Raw genomic sequence first — 20,603 nt, forward strand, 5'->3', positions numbered from 1 at the left:
TATTACTCTATACTATTTGTGTAGGTTGGTTTTTTTGAACTACCATATAGAATCTGAAGGATTTCATGATGGCGAGCCCAGCCCAGTGAGACTGTGGACGGTCGTGGAAGCGGTGTGGCCTACCATAGAATCTGTCCACAGAAAGCATCTGACAAGCCTGATTCATCCATTCAGACAACAGATAAGAACACAGACACACTATTACCTCTGCCTGTGTAGAAGCAGTCATAGTAGTATTACATTCAACACACACAAGGACAAGGAACTGAACTCTTTGGATTTCAAATTTCTTCATTTCAAGGAGCATTAGTTGAAGGTTTCAACTCAGAAGAGACTTATTATTTTTACTATTTTATTTGTTATTTTAAGAGCTCTATTTTTTTTATTTTTTCATATACAAAAATCAGCACCGCATATGTTGTGTTATTGCTGTAGGGCAATAAAACTAACTGTTCAAATCAACACCAACTCCTCTCGTGAAACATTCAAGGCATACCATTCCCAAACCTAGGTAGATGTTAGCATCCTTATTTCTATCATTGGTTAGGACTAGAGGTGATACACTACAAAGAAAAATTTAAATTACAAGAACCATCTGATTGCAATTAGGCATTTGTTTCAACCTCAGCTGGGTTTTAAAGGTTGTGTTAAATTAATAATACTAAAAAATACTAAACTATTAACCAACGTTTTACAGATCAGTAGTAAGTCCTTAGGAAGAACACACTTTGTGTTGCCAGGTTGTGAATAGTCTCTTTTGATGGTGAATATTCTCATCTACAGTTACCCATTTTGTCTTTTTTGCTAATAGCAAGTCAGCCCGAGGACCATCATTGGATGCAGTAATGTTACACTGTCACTGGAAAAACAACAATGGCATACCCCAGAATCAAGTGAAAGTGATTCTTAGAGGCACTGACAAGCAGATCTTCTGCTATGTCTAACTGTTTACCAAAAAGGTTGAATAAATTTATTTTATCCTAATCAGCACCATGTGGTAGCAATGTTGGCATTTAAGAGAATGTCGTTACTTAGCATATGGTTGTCATATTGAGCCTGATTTTATCAGGCATACACCTGCATTACTGCTCTTTATTTGTTTTCTCGCTGACTAGTTTGCACCAAATAAGAACTTCCAAGGAGAATGAGGTATGATAAGGAGAATGCAGTTTGTAACATTGATAATGTTCCAGTCAAAGACCTTGCTCTTCTGAAAAAACAGTGGAGAGCTTGCAGGTTTTTGAAGAGCATTCCCAGAGCTAGTTTTTACACCCCACCAAAAGATTAATAGTATGCCGCCCTTGAAAAATGAAAATCAAAGGTATCAAAAAGCTCCAAGGGATTAGAGCCAGGGAGTCTGATCTCAAGCCCAGTTTACTCTTTATGATGTCATTTTCTTTTTATGGAGGAAGCAGGGGGTGAAGGCTCAAGGCAGATATGGAATTCAGGTTTGGGGGTAATCTCCCATATACCACAGTGCATAAATCTGCTCCATTGATCTCTGGAATCATGCTTCTATTGACAAGAGCCAGTCTCTCTTTCTGAAAAGTGATAACTGCACAGGGCAGTTGCTCTAAACATTTATGGATGACATTCCTGCCTTGGTATGGACCCCTGCTCTGTAATAGCTTTTAGCATCATGTAACACTCCTACGTGTGAGTGAATGCACAAATGTGTCTGAGACCCTGCTGAGTAAGTTTACGCTCGCTGTTAATCATTGTCTGGGCCAGCTGGCTGTAGCCACTGGGCAGGTGGGCCTGTCAGGTTGACAGCCTCAATCATGCAGCACTGAAACCGGAGCCATCAGGAACGACCATGTCCCTGGTGTCTCTCAAGTCCCACGTCAACTGGTGCTTACCAAGTGCTATTTTGACTGATACTTTAGATAACAGTGCAGTGTGTTGAACTTGCCCAAGAGCAGTAATTAAATCCCAATAAACAGACACATAAAATTGAAAAGGAAGACATGATGTTTTTATTTTGTCTCTGGTTTCGTAACAGTGAAACTTTAGTTGGATTAATACACAGCCCAACAGAATCGGATATCTTTCCCCTGTGTTGTAAATGTGGTCTTGACTGAGTGCTGTACTTGAAAGGGAAATTCCAGTATTTGTCTACCTGGGTGCTTTTTATGTTTTTGTCCATTATGACTACAGGTCATGAAGACATTTACTCCATTGTAGAAAACGAGGACTATGGCAAGAGACCCTGAAACACTTAACTCTTAAACACTTGTCTTTTGAGTCCAACCGAAAAAACCAAGTGGCACCCACCACAGCTTGAGGCTGAAGCTGATGCAGTACTTCCGCATTGGCTTCACCAATGACTGCAGCCACCAATGACTGCTTGATGCTGGCCCTCAAAAATCCCTGGCTCCAGCTGACTCCCATTTAAAAAGTGTTAACTTCTCTCTAGAAATTCAATAATTTCTTTCAATGAGTCATTATGGTCTCTAAGGTCGCTAAAGTGTACTGGTGGTCATTTTGGAAATCATTGCTCCATTAGTAAGATTTGAGGACTTATAGTAACTTTAATGTCTGATGTGTGGGTGTTGATTGACAGCTGTGATTGACATTTCGCTCACCTGCTGCTCTCCTCGGCTCCGAGTCAGACTATTATCGCAACATTTCAGTAGTTTTAATGATTCTTGATTATGATACCTGCTGTGCTAGCACAGTTTAGCTAAAGTAGCTAACGTTAGCCCAAGTGTGCCCCACTAAGCTAGTGTTTGCTTCAAGAGAAGTAACAACAAACTCGAGAGGATGTTTTTTTGTCTGTAGGTTTTTCAAATTACACAAGTAAAATGACAACCCTGCAGTTTTCATTAACTACTACTACACAATTAAGTTGTAGTTTAATGCTGTACTTGTGCTGTGCACTTTACTTCAAGTGCTACAGGAAATGCCAAGGAACTCATTTGTGTGTTTACTTTCTGGCAGACAGTCATCAGCATTGTTCCTTCCAAGGTCGGCATTTCTAAAAATCTCTTAAACATTGGTGGTAAGTAAAATGCCATCATGATCAATAGTCATAATGTCCAAACAATATGAGAATAACACCAAGGTTGAAAAAGTACCAGAATTTCCTTTCAGGATATTAGACTACTAATGCGTTTGTTCCAATATATTTACCTGGAAAGACCTTGCTGATAATAACTTAGTATAATATGATTGTCACACACCCAAAGTTTCCTCATCTAAAGGTCTTCTTTCAAACCACAGTGACATCTGACTATCTCATTGATGGACAGAGGGTCAAAGGCATTTAGCATTTTCCACTGTAAGTTAACACTGAGGAGACAGAAAGCACTACGCAGCCTGTTCTTCCATCCATCGCCCTGAAGTGGCTCTGACAGGCAAGCATCTGTGCCCTGAGGAGCTGACAAGTGTCCTGTGAACTGGAGAGGAATGCTGGGACCCAGGATTAGCACCATGGCCCAGGATGAGGATGTTCTGTGGGCTGTGAGGTTGAGGACAGTTTGGGGCATTGTGGACTAAAAATGGACAGAGGAGGAACTGAGTTCTGTCTGCTGCAGTATGTCACAGAGCAGGAGTTAAATACTGTACACATGAGACGCAGACAGACAATGATGTTTTCTTGTTGTTTATTAATAATAATAATAATAATAATAATAATAATGAAGCAGAAGAAGATAAATATTCATAAGATTCGGTCATTACCATGGCAATGTCACATGATACACTCTTCTTACCCTGTGCTTTCATAGACACCCAGAGCAACTGCTTTGGTCGTCAATCCACTCCAATGCTAACCTGACCAGGTGCTATAAGAGCATCAGTCCCATTGGAGAACGGAGGGTGGGAGGACTGGAAGTACTTTCCCCACTGTCAATTCTCAAGGTTTTCTTTTAATAATATGATATCCTACACCTTCCTAAACTGAATTGCAAGAACTGAATTTGAATTGTGAGAACTGAATGTGGAAGTGGTCGAATTTTCAGTGAGGATCAAACACAGTTTCAGAGCAACTGAATTAATTTTCATAATATTACATTCAGTTTCAAGTTTATTGGAATTCAGTTCCAAACTAATAAATTCAGTTTCAAATTATACTATTCAGATTCAGTTTTTCAATGCAATTATTCAAGCTGAGCCATACAAATTCAAATTATGTGATTCAAATTCAGTTTTTTAATGCAATTATTCCAGTTAAACAATACAAATTCAAATTATGTGATTCAAATTCAGTTTTTTAATGCAATTATTCCAGTTAAACAATACAAATTCAAATATAAATGATTCAAATTCAGTTTCTAGTGACATGTTTCTGCCCATACCTACTGGATATGCTTATATCCAGTCCAGGCATCTTTGCAGCCTGGTTTCTTCGCTCAAAGATGATTAAAGTGATTATAACTACTCATACGCTGATACTGATGTTTCTAATTTGATAACATAGCCTGTGGCATTTTGTTGACAACTGGCCATGGTATAGGCAAAGTGGGATAATAATAATAATAATGAATAATAAAAGTAGTTAATGTACAATTAATTCATTCATACTACTAGTTTTTGTTTATTTACACACAATTAGAAGTAGAAGTACATTTGTATCTTTATTGCACATATTGTCCTCCAGATGTTTATAAAACAGGTTTTGGATAGCAGAAGGCTCTACAATACCCATGAGCCGCAGTCACCTTTGCTATGGAGAAGAAGCCAGTGCATAATGCAGAAACTTTTTTCAGTTTTAAGGTGAAATTGTCTGTAGCACAACATATGAATACAGAGGACACGTTTCTACCTAGAAATTCTCATATATCACAACTGAAGTTATCCTTTTAACCTGTGTTGTGTGTGTTTATGTGTTTTTCTTTCATTTCCTGGCACTGGCAAAGTGGGATGACACCTGGGTGCCAACACAACAATATATAGAGCTGACAACAAGCCCACAATAACTACACAAGCTGGAGTTCACATTTATTTTTCTGTTCTGGTGGGTCACGGTGGCCCAAAACCTGCGTTGTCATGTTTATACACAATTATATTAATTAGACATTCTTTCATATTTCAGATTTTTTTTTTAAATAATTTCAAAAATAAAGGTTGACACACTTACTGATTAATTTCTTTTTTGTGTAATTTTTTTTCTTAAAATTTCATATCAATTTCAACAGGAAGTTGAATTGAAAACTAGAAATATTTATTTAGGTTTATGCAAAAAGATTTTGATAATAGAATTCATGCACAAATCATTCATTCATATTGCTTGCTTTTGTTTATTTGCACACAATCATTGGTTACATAGAGACAAATCATATATAAATATAATGCCTTTGGATCCTTGTGTTGTAGGAATACAGATAAATGTAGTTTGTTACTTATGAAACAAGATGTAAGAAGTATATTTGTATCTTAATTGCACATATTGTGTTCCAGATGTTGATAAAAGGGTAGCCCCACAACTGAAGGACCTCAGCCAATAAAGTGATGGCAGCTAGTTAAGTTGTTTGTAATTTGTTGTTTATAGCTTGTGTGCGCTGTGAGGTCACCTTTAATTATAGTCAAGGGAAGCATAAAGGCATGTAAGCATATCCAGTAGGCTTCTGACAGAAATGCATAGGCTACTATTTACACAACCCTGGAGATTTTTTGGATCATTATGATTCTTGGCTTTGGGATTATATGACAGCATGACATAGCCCATTCAACCCTGTTTTCATCCCATTTATGTGGCCACTGTACAAGATTTGATGCAATTTAGTGTAAATACAGGTTAGGGTTAGGGAAGGGCATTGTGCTGTGGGTGGACTTGGCGCATTCGACTCCTGTTTTGGGTTGTCTGCCGTGGTTAGGCTTCATTCCATTTCAAATTGCCACCGATCGGCCACAATCACAACCATCCCAATCCAAATGCCACTATCTCTGTCAACAAAAGGCGTTTTATAGCCTGTGATTGTAAAATGGGAAATTGCTAATTTAATTTTCCATGAATATGTGGCTGAGGATATTTGAAATGAAATCATCACTCTTAAAACGTAAGAGTCTTCCTCACTTAATATTGAGCCATGTTATCCAATAAAACACTCCAGCATTGTGCGTGTGTGTGCGTGCGAAGTGGGGACTCCATAAAGCACGTGCACACTAAATCTTAATCCGTTTGGAATAAATTCTGCAATTACAATTTTGTGACATGTAACATAAAGTGGACTAGCTTCTTCTCCATAGCAATGGTGGCTGAGGATCATGGGTAATGTAGCCCTCTGCTATCCAAAACTGACAGAAAAAACTTGATTTCTCAGAATCAAAGGAGAAATAATTCAAACTGATGACCATAACATTGACCTATCGTTTTGGTGAATTATCAAACAGACTTTTATGTTTTTTGTGTTGAGAAATATTGAAAATATCATATCATTAAAAGAAAACTTTAACATGGGAATTGATAGTGGGGAAAATACTTCCAGACGGTGGGTCCTCCCACCCTCGGTTCTCCAATGGGGCTGATGCTCAAAGCGTCTCATAGCACCATGGTTGAGTTAACACTGGAGTCAATGGCCGGCCAGAGCTGATGTTTTGGGCATCAATGAATGCCTTGCAACAAAGTACAGGGAACCACAAATATTTATTAAACACAGATGATGTTGGAGCTCTAGTATTCACGTGATTTCAAATCACATCAAACTGAATTATTTGCAAATTCACAATAAAGCAAAAGGTCACGTTAACCACGCATGAGCATTGTCATCATATCATAGTTAACAAAGTCATCATTCCAATGCGGGGGAGTGGTCTTCACAATCGTTTTCATCATCAACATTTTTTGAATTATTATTATTAAAAGGGAAATGATAGAAGAGGAATATAAATACCTTTTCAATAACGTAAGGGGAAAAATCTATTTGGCACATCTAAAGCTTTGGCATTCCTTCAAACCTCCCTCATATCAAAATTACAGTTATATCACACACAATACAATGATTTTAGAGAACAAAAAATTGTAACTAAGGAAATTCAGTCAAATGACAATAAAAATAACCATAAAAAATTTCTAGACTAGAAAACATTAGCCACCGCCCATTGCATGACATTGTTGAACCAGGACGTTTGTGTGTCTACTACGACAAAGAATGCTAATTGATTTTCCATTGGCATTGTTTCCACAGTACCAGCACGTAACTCTAACACTTTATGCACCACCACCACATAATGTGGTGTTAAGAGTTCGTGGTCATTTCACGTATTTCTGTGAGATCAGGTTGTAAAAATGATTTCTTCATTCTGACCCTGTTATCACAATAGATTGTATATAATAGAGTAGATTAGTACAGCTGAAGAACAACATCCTAAAAGGATTAGTTCAACTTTGTGGGAAATGTGCTTATTCACTTACTTGCCAATAGTTAGATGAGAAGATAGAGTCCACTCTCATGCCTGCCCATTGTTCTAGAGTGAGGACACAATTAAATTAGCTTAGTTTAGCATAAAAACTGAAAACGAGGAAACGGCGAGTCTGGCTTTGTTCAGAGGTAAAAAAAATAAATAAAAAAAATCCACTAACCGACACAGCTAAAGCTCACTGAGTAACATGTAATATCTTGTTTTTTTAATCCATACAAATAAACCAAAGTGTAAAACAAGTTGTGGTTTTACAGGCCATTATTTTGTTTTTTGAGCAAATTAAACAAGTAAAAGTGTTAATTAGTGAGTTTTAAAGGTGTTACTATGTTGTTGTTTTTTTAATCTTGGGACATAGCCAGCTAGCTGTTTCCTCCTCGTCCATTCACACCTGTTATCCACCCTCAGTAGATACAGGCGTTCATGTATACAAACTCTTATCTCTAATACACATGAAAACTCACGACTGTGTTGTGAGAGATCGCAAGATGAGTGATTAAAGTCAGCAATGAATTAGCAGCTCCAGTGTGCTGGGAGCACGTTGGCACAGTTTATAAACGGCTTGAAAACAAACCAGCTTGGCCTTTCTTGAGTTTCACACGGCCATCAAACTGTCAGGTCCAGGAACAGGCATCTACCCTTTAGTGTCTCCTCATCCCTTGCTGTGCCAGTAAATTCTCTAAAGAGCACTTTACTTTACTGCAATCCTTTAGCATTACACTGACAGCTATCACAGCCCTCCTCTTTCTCTCAACTTACGTGTATAGAATAGCTGCTCTCATAAATCTCTAAGAGACATATTAATTAAATAGTCGAGGATGATGGGTCATACTTACTTTCAGTACTCGGTGTAGTTTTGGAGAATACTCTAAAGCTGTTCTTTATTAATGTTGCATAAAAGGTTAAAAAGAATCAAGGGTTTGGACACATAAAGCTACGTATTCCTCTGCACAGATCTTGTTCCTTCACACTCATCTCAGCATGAATTCTTTGCGGCTCACAACAACAATAACTCACCCCGGTCTTGATATTATCTCCTGAGCCCAGTTTCTCCACCGAAGTTACAGTGAAATTTGTGATCCTGTGTAATGAGAGTTGGGGGTGCCACAAGAAATCACACTCATAAAGCCAGGCGCTGTAGATTATATTGACAGCATACACACATGCACATTGCACAAATATTCACATCACTCACAGCTCTGTTTCCAGTTTTCTGTTCAGTGCTTCGTTCCTCCAGGCAAGATTTAAAAAAAAAAAAAAAAAAAAACGTCAGTGACAACACATCCTACTTGGCCTTTAAGACCTACATAAGTGGCGCTGTGCTGAGGCCAGCTGGGTATTAATAGTTGGCATGGGAAAACATAAATTATTGCTCTCTTACCAAAAATGTCATCCAATCCCTACCTCTACTTGTCAGGCTTGTCCTCTTGAACTGCTCAGTAAATCAAACCATATGTTCTACTCCAAGAAATATTCCAAATCCACAGGCTCAGCAATTACCAAATCAACTTATCAACCAATCCCCATGCCTATCAAAGGGAATAGAGAAGTAATTGTTTCTCTAATGTGGCCTGTGTCCTCGACACTGTCCTCTATTCTGTAACTGGTGTCCACTTTTTCCAACTGTTTAATAGACACTTTCTGTCTCTAAGGCATTCATTAGCTGCCACATCCTGTTGTCCGGCCTGTCACAACACCAGTGTTAAAAAGAGATACCCAGGGCCTATTTTGAGCTGGGATGACCTGGGGGGCAGTTGAGCATGAGGGCAAAGTGTGAAGGAAAGGACTGGCATTGTGTGAACACAAGATCACCATGCGACTGCCATGGCCTCAGCTGCTGTGCACAGTTGGTGCCTCAAGTGGCGGTGGCCATCCTGATACACCAAAAGCTGATGGTTGAGAGTGTATTTCAACCTAAATCAGCCAGTTTGTATGTTTTTATGGAGCCAAAATGTAATTAGATGTGTTGGGGAAAAGAAGACTGGTTGTTTAATAGTGGTGCCATTAAGAGATATAGCCCATAAGTCGCATTGATCTATTTTAAATTTCCTCCAACCATTTTCGGATATGTTGATTTTTATACTGTACTCTGAAGGGAGGAAAGGCAAGAGAGGCAACCTAGGTAACTAAATCTCTGTATGTTGCATTATCAGCCATGGGCGAAGATTTGGATATGGATGGTAGGGACATGTTCCTACCAATGTTAAGGTGTAACTGAATTGTCCCTACCAATATTTTCACCAATTCCAAACGATCTTGCCATTTTAAATCCATATAATGTTACCAGTTAGATCTCTGCAAGTTGCCAGGTTTTTGTGTTTTCTGCAAAAAAGTGGGTTATTATGATAAAGACTGAAATAGGGGGATACTCGACTTGATTATCTGGCAACGCTTCAAACTGTATTACACGTTTTCGACTAGCTGCAGCCCAGCAGAGGTCTGGTAGTGGTAGAGTCTATGATGAACAATGGTGAACTTGAAGCAGTTAGTATTTATTCATAGCTTAAATGTTTTAAACATAACAATTGAAAACTTCTTTACTGGGCAAAACTAACATCATATTTACATTTCAGGCATTAGATGATTTACAGTTCTTGGTCAGACATGTCGTTTAATCAAAGAACTATTACTCTGGACGGCAATTGCTCCCAAAAGCAAATTAAGACTTCAAGTCCTTTTTAAAGAACCAAAGTGTAAGTATCAGCCAGGCTTAGCTAAAAGAATGTTCTGTAATCAGTGACTAATTTTCTTTGACATTATTAGGAGAAATATTTATATAACCCCATCCTTCCCCTGTTCAAAGAGCGGATAAGTTATTATTGCATATGGGTCATTATAACATGGATTATTTATAAGATAAATTAGCTGTAGCTTGTCCAACTGTTTTGTTTGTGACTGTCAGGCATCATTTAGTCAGCAGCAGCCTGAGCAGTACAGAGACACACTGACAGGTAAACTGCAGCCTCTCAGGTGAGCTCTGACATCATAGTGAAAGATCTAGCCATAAGTCCAGGAGCTGAATGAAAAATAACACAAGTAGGAGTTTTTGAGATGATTTAAAGATATCAATCAACAAATTGAAAGAAGAGCTACAGAATCACAGGTGAGGTTTGAAAGTCAAAACTAGATCTACGCCCTTGTTATCAGCATTATATCTTGAATTAGGTATAAAATACATGTTTCTGAACCTATGTATGTCAACTGTAAAGAAAAAATGTATAAATAGATATCAAACATTGTGTCTTTTATATAACCATTATGATCGTGCTGCAGGTTATATACACCTTGAAAATCATTACTCTGCCAAGTACATTGAGATCAACAAGGTTAATATCTGAATCCCACAAGAATTTCTTTTCTCTCCAAACTGGGCTAAAAGAGCCAAGCATTATCTGGTCCATGGGAAATGAGGGGTCGTTTTAAATGCAGTTAGCACTGATGACACCCAGAGGAATTGTTTACCTAAATATGATTTAGTGATAAATGAACTCAAATGTATCGTCGTCCACCGCCTCCATGTGTAAATCCTCTCAGCATCACTGCTGAAGCGGTCACAAGGACAGAAGCGGATTCCCTGGCTGGCATGTGAACATCTGCTGGGCCATTTAGCCGGCTAATAGATCAGCCTGGAAGGAGATAGAACAGAGGAGGTGCAGGTGTTCCTGGCCAGAGTCAGAAGACATCAAACCAAAAGCCCAGTCCAAATTCACCAGAGCACAAGCTGAATGACTCACAGCCTCTCACAGATAATAAAACAAGCATAAAGTTTGCTTAAGGTACAGGTGGGGGTATTTTGCACCATACTCAAGAGAGACCAGGCATTGGCCCGATACAGGGAGAAAGGTAATTGGATGCATATGGGAGGAGGTAAATGAAAGAATTTGGAGAATATCTCTGTGGAATACCTAATGGGGACAGGACAGAAAAGGAAATTAAAAATTATTCGAAGCAGATGGACTGTTCTTTGAGTTTTTCAGGGAAATTTATTAGTGCTGTGAAAGAAATGTGTCTGTTTATTTTGTGCTGCCATGAAATGAATGGCCTGCTGAGTTGTGCTTGTGTTAGTTTATGACTGCCCGGCCATTATTCATAATTTAGAATGCATTTGTTATCGATTCATGATTTAGCGTGATTTATTGGTGCTTGTCAGGTTTCATTCAAAACTCCACCAGTTTAATTTCAGCAGCAGGCCCCAGAGTTTATGAAAAATATAAACAAAGTTTGGTGATATGCGGATACAGTTTCATTTGTGCTTTATTACATAACAGCCTTGGCTTCAAGTGGTGCCTCACAGTAATTCATTTGTTCCTGTTATTTCCTTATTGCCAACTACAATAAAATGTTCTAGAATACAGTATCAGTCAAGAAACACTTTGTAATGGAAATGTTGATGGGAAAACGTCAAAATCCCTCCAAGTTCACACACTGTTTAAAGTTCAGTGTGGTCAGGTAGGAACATAATATTAACAATTGATCAGGAACAGCAGTTATGAATTATGAGTCTATCCCAAGAGGATTTGTTAGGAAGCTGTTTTGTTCCTAAAAGCAAGCATTATTAAATCTACTGGCTCTGGACGTCTGGGAACATAAAGGTTAGCACTGATATTAACCCAGCATGTGGTTCAAATTTGGAAGAAATATCTCAAGATTAAATGTCTTACAATACAAGAGGGTCGGTTCAATCTGTTGCAATACATTCTGTCGTAAATTTAGCCCCCACTTATAAATTAACCTTTAATTTCTCCAACATGGACATTAGAGCATGAATATCATCATATTCACTGTCACCTCAATACTGATTTGGTTGCTCATGAAGATTAGCAACAACAAACACTGTCATTAATGCAAAGCAACTGAAACCAGGCTCAGCCAATATCGTCAGATTACAGAGCTGCAGCGCTAGCGGTTTCAGACTTGTTGTTTGAGTCTAACCTGCATCAGCTATTAGCAAAGCAGCAGCAACCATAGATGTAGATGTGCCATCTACAGGCAAGAGACATAATAGATATTCCAATGTTGGCACTTCCACCACCTGCAGGCAAAGAGTGTTACAGCTTAAGTTTTTTTTGTTTGTTTTTTTTAATGCATGCTGTGAGTTTTCTGTGAGTGTGTGCTTTTGGCACTGCACATTTTACATGTTGAACCAGCAAAATGTTTTGTTAAGTGGGTCACATTGTCTAGAAAGAGTGCAGAGTTCGTACTATTATCACTGTGTGTCCATTATCCTCCTGGTTACTTTAGAGAGAGAAAAATGGAGGGAAAGGGGTCCTAACATTGTGTTTTCCTTTTTGAAGTTTTTCCAAATTTAAAAAAGGAGAATGCAGGGATGCAAAGAAGAAAACTTCTCCACACAGTTACGTCTCAGGCTAATTTTCTGATGACCATGTGCCTTAAAAAGCTCAATGCTAAGAAACAGAAATAAATTATATCTATTCACAAAATTTAACATTTTGTGTTAGATATAAAGGCCCTACATGCTCATGATCCACTCACACAGCTGTTTGGCCTCGTCTAAGGGCTGTGTGGGTGTTTACAGATTGTTTTTATCAGTCTGACCCTCCTATAAGTTATGTTGCACCTGGTAAGTTGAGGTTATGCCTTATTGATTCATGAAGTTTGGTAACCTCACATAATTCCAGCATAGCCCCACCCCACTTCAATCTGAGCAGAGGTCTAATTAACCAGGATAAGTGGAAAAAAAAACATGCATTTGCAGGGTCTGTAACATGTCTGTATCTGCAGGTCTGGACTGCTGTTTCCTTTCCTGTAGGTGGCGCAGGTTTGCATGTGTGGTCTGACAATAGAAATTTTCCACAGGAGACATTTTGGACTGTCATAATAGAAAACAGGTCACAGGTGTTACCGATAACACTGACAATTGCTCCGTTCTATTCAGGTGTCCCAGTAAACCATGACAGTGTGACAGTGAGCCAGCATGTACAATGCTAGGACCCTGCAACAGAAGCAGCTAAATGAAAGTGTTTTATGTCTTCCATGAAAAAGCCATATAGGTCCCGTTGTGGAGAATATGCAGCTGGCTTAATGTGAGTGAATGAGTCTATTACAAGCCAGCTTCATGAGGTGATCTGCATCTAAAATCAAATCAAAGGATGAGCAGTACACAGCTTCACTGTTAGCACACTCAAACTGTAAATCATGTTACAAGTTATGATAAAGATTGTGTGTAGCTACTCTTTAATGTTAGATAACCATTGCATGCTCTAAGATAAAGATTATACCTAAAATCTAGAGCAAGTATTGAGCGAAAAACACACCATATATCTTTGTCAGGATCAGATGTACTATTGGAGATATGAGACCCGAAAGGACTTCTCATTTCTTCACACATAAAAAATGCACACACAGAGACACACAGAGACGTCTCCGTCTGAATCATTCGCCTGCTCTTTATATGTGCCCCTCGGAGCTGCAGGCCAAGAAGGGAGATATGTTGTGAGAATTGTGAGAACAAAAACAATTCTCACCTTGAGATAAACAAGAAGCATCACCGAGGCCTGCTCCCTTCCCGCTGTGCTCAACGAACAGTTCCATCCAGGACAATGAGGAATTCAACCAGCAGTGGAGTTCACCCACTGTCAGTATAAATAAAAAATTAGATCCAATGAGTTCTGACAAAGCAGTGCGTAATGGGATTTGATGTCTGTGGGTGTAGATGAGGAGACAAAGTTGAATCAATCGAACAAGTAAAACAGATAGCAAAAATCAAAGAAAGGAATGAATCATAAACTTGTTTGCATAGTTGAAGAAAAGCTTTGTTCTCTCACTCAAAACACAGCCAAATCATCCAAGTCTCATTTTGTTTGTTGAATCCCTAAATGTCACGCAGCCTGAAATAGATACGCTCTCAGGAACAATTAGCGTTTCACTTAACTTGAAATTTTATCAGAGCCAGATTAATTTAGGTAAATGTAAGAGCAAGTCCGGCCCAGTGGTTTGACTTGTGCGATTATCTCTCGAGCAGTAAGCGCACACCCTCACATCACTGGACTGCGCCTGTTTCATCTGGATCTAAACCGAGCTGTACCTTTCAAGTCTCAGATCGGCGCAACTGACGGAAACAAACAAAACCCCTCCTGACAGCTCAAAAGCTTTTCTGTGTCTGTCTGAGGTTAGTGACGCTCCGCAAGCTGACACATGGTAGAGGAAACAATTGCTTCATTAGTAAGAGGTGAGATAGTTTCAAAAAGACCTCGTTCACTGCGCTGAGAGGGAATTAATAGGCTCCAGATTGCTGCTTGAAGTGAAGTAAATTAAGTTCATGGCTGACAAAATCATTTGGTGATAGAGCTTCTTCTCTGTATTTTATAGGTCTTTGGCATTGCTGACGAAAAGGGCAGCGACTGTTATGTGTGGATTGACCCCCATTAGAATGTAAAATGATGGAAATTAGTTTAATTGAGGGTGAAGCACTGGGAGGTGTCAAATTAAAAAGTATAGATCTGATCAAATAGACCACATATTACTACACTGACACTTATTATGGAACAATTATGATAATGTTGCATTTACAATAATTAGTTACTAATGCCAAGAGAAGTTCAAATGTGGAGCTGTCATAATATACAGATCTAATAAAAAAAAAAAACATGGATATATATAACTCTATTTTCATACTACTCAGAAAGCCTGTAATTGCCTCTCTATATAATATTTTTTTCTTACGTGATTTTAATTGCCTACTAAGCAGGAAACAACTTTTTATCACTGTGTTCAGTATCACCGTGTCATATTGTTGATGGTCCCCTTCAGTCGTTTTTACTAAAACGCTGTAATGTGATGAATCCCCTCGTCCACAGTTTGTTTCAGTGCATACACCAGTTGTTCTCTTTCTGTTGCATTTCTGAAAGAGCAGCTGCTCGAGGCATGTTTCCTGCCCAATACACGTGTCATTTGGAATGGATCTGTAAGATCTGTATTATTGAAAAGCACTTGCCATTACCAGTATTAACCACAGGTGGTGCCAAATCAACCGGGACTGAAATCTTAAAGCTGCTTTAATAATATGAATATTAATAAGATCAATATTTTAATATTCTGAAATTGATGTAATGGCTAAATATGATATGAAAAGGGTTGCTTGTAGTGATGAACTTACAGAGAATTATCCCCAGACTCAGAGCGTTTTAGTGTCTATCAGCTCTTTTTTGGAGTGTGGGGGGGGGGGGGTTACGGCCTGCAAGTTTAATGTTTTGGTTCCCTTTCGCTGTTCTCATCAGGGCTTTTTTTAGCAAATAAGCTCTTATAAACCCCACTGTACTCTCCCTGCCTTAGATCAACTAGCAAACAGACAACCTTGAACATAAATTCGCCAGGTAGCCAGAAAAACAACTCCAAGTGAATGCTAATGTTGCTCTGTCTGCTAGATGTGTAAACAGGCAACTTTTTTAAGGATTATAACTTTAATTCAATTTGGAAACTGTAGACAACTTCCTCAACAATGAATCATCTCATTGTTCTGTTATTTCATGGGTCACTTGACGATATCTTGAAACCACTCGCATCATAAAGCTTGAAACTGTCCAAACCCACTTCCATCACTACCCCACCCCCCTATCCCATAATGAATGAGAAGCTTACTTGAATTGAATTGGCATGTCAGCGGGAGAGCAGGGCTTTGCCGTTGTAACAGATGCCAACATACTTAACCCCACCATTTTAGACATTAGCTTCTACCACTGGAACTCCTGAGAGGGCTGCTTCTGGAAACACTTTTCATACCCAGTCCTCTTATAGCCTCTCCCTCTCTCTCCCCCTCAAACACTTGGCAGAGACGGAGATCTTATGATTATACCAGCTTTTGTTTTTACCCTCACCGTGCCTGGATGAGTTTGGATTTCTAAGAAGTTCAAGATGTGGCAGAGAGATAAAGAGGCAGATAAGGTGAGAGGGATGAGAAAGCAGAGTAGAGAACAAGACTGTTTGAACTGAGAGTGTAATGTAGTCAGGATGGAATCTGTCACTCAGCTTATTGCATGTTGATGACTCAGGGTAGTTTCAGCTGTAAGCAGCTCCTGATTTATGGACAGTCGGTGAACTCCTGCGGGCAGCAAGGTAGGGAGGAGAGGGAGATCACAGCCCCACAACCGCAACAGGGCCCCCTTTTTTCAACGGAGCAAAGCAACAGAGAGAGAAGGACTGAGAGAGAGAGGCAGGGCCTGCATTTTTCCCCATCATGCCAGACTGCTTTGCACGGCAATTAGCTGTGTCCTCATTTAGTTTGCCCCGTCCCAAAGGGTAATGAAAGTCGTTCATCATCTTCAGGGCCTGCTAATTATCCAGCTCAGTTGCAGGTAAGCTTTGTAACCATGAGAAGGCCCTGTCGCCCAGATATTTATTGCTCTTCCAATAAGCGGGTAAAAAATACTCTCTTGAAAGGTTGCCTGTACCAGACACCTCACATCCTTGACATACCTTTTTGCAAATGTGCTAGTCAAAGGGGAAATGTCTTCATTCCACATAAATCATCTCTTCTGGTGCGGCAACAAAATGTTCGGCCAGAGCAGTGCACAAGTGCTGGAAACCGGAGAACATAAACATTTTGGGGGTCAGCTTGTCTGTGTTGATTTACATGCAGATGGCTAATGGAGGAAACACAAGTGAAATACTGTACTCAGAAATGGTATAGCTGGGAGATCTGGCCTTCTCCTGCTGTTTCAGTACCTATTATTGAGAGACATGCATGTTTGGATTGTCCAGCTTAGCTCTAAAATGCATTAGAGTTTCCTTATCATACTAAATAAACTTATTTGGTTAACAAAACCAAATATTTGCAGGATATCTTGACAAATAAAGATAAAATACTACAGAATATATACAATCCTAACACACCTTTAGAAATTAGAAATATGAACATATTTTCCAAAGTTGTGTGTATTTGAAAGCAAAGTGAAATACCCACACTGCATGATGAGCTCAAAAATGGTTGCAAGGTATCAGTAGTAGTCTCAGTCATACCAAAAACCTGTAAAATACTTTAAGTGACTCTATATAATGCTGAATTTGCAAAGAATATTCATGAACATCCACATAAAAATACAATCATATATTGTAGTCTCTCAAAATGTGATATTTTTCGGGTAAATTGGAACTGGTGTGACAAGACACAGTAAATACAAGGCAAATGAAAAGTGAGTAGAGATTTCACTGCCGTCCCAGAAAGATGACACTATAAATCCAATGTGATGCCCTGACATGTTTGGATGTTTGGGCCCACATCCACTGTCACCTACATATACAGATAGGGAATCTGTCTTGGTCCACTGATTGCGGCCCCCATTCCTTTCTGCCTTCCTGCTGCCATCCTCACCCCAGCATCCTATCCGCTTTGAGCCTGGCAGCTAGTGCAGTCTGGGTATTGGAGTCTAGAGAGCACGGGGTGAGAGCTGGAGGCAGAGAGGAGACTAATTGTCAAGGTTATGCCTCGGAAGATGATTGATGTCAGGCTGGGCTTTCCTGTCAGCCTGTCAGGAGGCAGGAATGTTTAATGTTCTCATTATTGGTTACGCTGTTGTGTATATTTCTCTGTCAGCGCCGCCGAGCCATCTGAACTGCCAAAGCACTTCAAAGGCCTGCAGGTCATTTATCTTCCCCTGACGCTCCCAATGCTCAGCCTCAGCTGAGTGCCAGTGATTTGTTATGACTTGAGAGCTGGCTGACAGACAGTTCCTCAGTAAGGAGGGGGAAAAAAGGAATCCTTTTTGTCACACTGTGAAAACATCAATGTTCCTGTAATGGGCTACAACTGTCAGTGGAGGCCAGCACCTGACAGTTGTGTGGCCTCACTAATTTGCAGTCCCGGTGACTTGCACTCTTCCCAGTTTAGATTTGGTTGTGGTGTCACATACAAACAGGCCGCCATCTGTTGTTCGCCGCCGTAGGGAGGGCGGAGGAGAAGAGGGAAGGCTATGCTAATTGAAGACGCTGCGTCATTTCGTATTAATCATCAAGCCTACGTATCCTTTCTTTTGAAGTCAGGGCCGAGCAATGAAGAGAAAAATAACTGTCTCACATGAAGACAGGGAGGAAGATATGGCTCAGGAATGCTGTCCACAACATGGGTGGAAAATAGAGCGAATGGAAGGCGGAGGATAAGAGATAGAGGAAGGAGGTGGGGAGGGGGGAGGTCTTATGAAGGGGATGAGAGGAGGCTAGAGGGGAAGAAAAGGAAGAGGTGAGGGAAGGGGAGGGGCATGGGTGCAGAGAGAGAGAGGGAAGAGAGGAAAATCAGATCTTTGTTTCCTTTCCCAGGCCATGACATGATTAATCGTTTTCTTCTGATCTAATTTTGGAACATGAAAAACAGCACATTTGTCTTGAAGAAAAATGATGTGCCGCACAGTGCAGATGGAAATTTCAAGCCCTGAAAATGATTAAAGTGAAATTCCACTCCTTAGACCTAATCATGAGTTGTAGATTATACTGTCGTCTTAACCAGATGGTGGGTTTGATTCCCCGGACCCTTCCTCATATTAATGAATGCTAGACTGTTATATTTGACTTTGGTAAGTGAAATGTCTATCAGGCCTAATGGACTGCCAGCCAAACTAACACACGCTGCACCTCTTTCTGCTCTTCCTGCATTTTTCATGCCTTAGACTGGTGCTCTATGTAGAACATTGTGCTTCCCCTTCCATTTCTCACAGTGTTGTCACCCGCCCTGCCTGCTAAATATTTTCACACAGAGGGTGGAGAACAAGAACAAACTTGTGTCCACAGCTAATTTCCTCCCATAGGTTAGGGCCATAACTCTGGACTTACAAGCGTCACCTGGGGCAAGCAGGGACGGGAACTCAATAGTAATGTGATTAAGCTTCCAGTCAATATGACTGCATACACGGCAGTATGTTAACCAACCTAATTATGAGAGGGGTGATAAAAGGAGAAGAGTGGGTGGCCGGGCATTTCATCTCAGCACACATACGGTCGCCCTGTGGCACTGTCCTTACCAGAGACTCTCACACACATGCACGTATAGACACACAGACAGTCCTGTATTTCATTTGAAGAAGAGCCCATTAATCACATGCCACAGACAAATTGGGTTGCATGATTAGTTGTAGCAAACTACCCCCTGCAAAACTAGCGGTTGTCTCTAATGTTACAGTTTTAGAGGAGAAATGGATACATCTGTTGCATCACATCATTTTATGACATTATATTCCCATCCGAGTAGGATGATGACAGTGCACAGTATTTATTAAGTAACAGTGATACTAATTTCAGAATCTGTGGGACTCTCTAAACTCAACTGCAAAACAACTGACATCAGCTTTACTTAATGTTGCTATCCATTATTCTTTTGCTCCATCTGTTTACCTTAGGGGAATAGTCCCACCTCATGAAAGTACGGAGACAAGACTTTGGACGGCTGTGTGGGTCGTTTTGGCTGCTGGTGGAGAACTTGGAGGCCTTTTCATCCTTTTTTCATGCCTAAGCTAACTGCTCACATTTTGTCTCATAAGGAAAATCCAGTGTAATGCTGTCCACTTTCTGGCCCGGCTTTATCTCTCCTGTCTGTCTCTGGACAGCCAGAACTGTAAAATCTGGTAGTTGACGAATTCTCGTGGCAGACCGCCACTCTCCTTGTACGCTAATATAGAAAATGCAAATGTTTGGAAGAAAATCTACGAACAGGGGAAAAAACCAGGGGGAGCAAAGGGAGGGAGCCAGCACAAAACTTTATTCATGAATATGCCAGGCGCAGACTCAAAACAACAGCCCCCTGAAACTTGGACGGCATCACAAACCACGAACATGAACGGAGGGAGACAGAGAGAGCACAATGCCAATATGTCACACGCTAAATAGTTTTAAATTAGAGCCTGTATACGCCTGTTGGAGACTACATTCATCATACTCAACGTTGGTCTGTTTCTTGCAACCCTGGCAGTAAGAGCTTCCACATGCCAATGTCGGCGCTGGGGAGAAACAGAATCGGGTTATCAGCAGAAGTTTACTTGTCTTTAATCAGCCTGTAGCTAATTACCAGGCTTCCACACAGCGTGGCCATAAGTCATTAATCATACAGGGCGTCTGGGAGCTCTCAGCTTTGTCCCAGACCACTGCAGCAGACAGGAGCTCCCTTTTCCATGATGGAGCTCTTTCCCTCTCTCTCCTTCTCTCCACGTCTCCCTCAGAGCAACGCTGCCTCTAGCGGCAATGGCATCAGCCATTAGGGTGTAAATTACAGGTCTCATCATAGATACCCAAACAAAGCCCGTCTG

At 40.1% G+C, this 20,603-nt stretch overlaps 1 protein-coding gene across 3 annotated transcripts in view; it reads left to right on the plus strand.

Moving 5' to 3' along the window:
• Positions 1-20,603, plus strand: part of lrmda (leucine rich melanocyte differentiation associated) — a 269,087-nt gene that overhangs the window by 9,348 nt on the left and 239,136 nt on the right. The window lies entirely within an intron of this gene.

The sequence above is a fragment of the Thunnus maccoyii genome, chromosome 14 (genome assembly GCF_910596095.1).
Source record: "Thunnus maccoyii chromosome 14, fThuMac1.1, whole genome shotgun sequence".
In the NCBI taxonomy this organism is placed as follows: Eukaryota; Metazoa; Chordata; class Actinopteri; order Scombriformes; family Scombridae; genus Thunnus; species Thunnus maccoyii.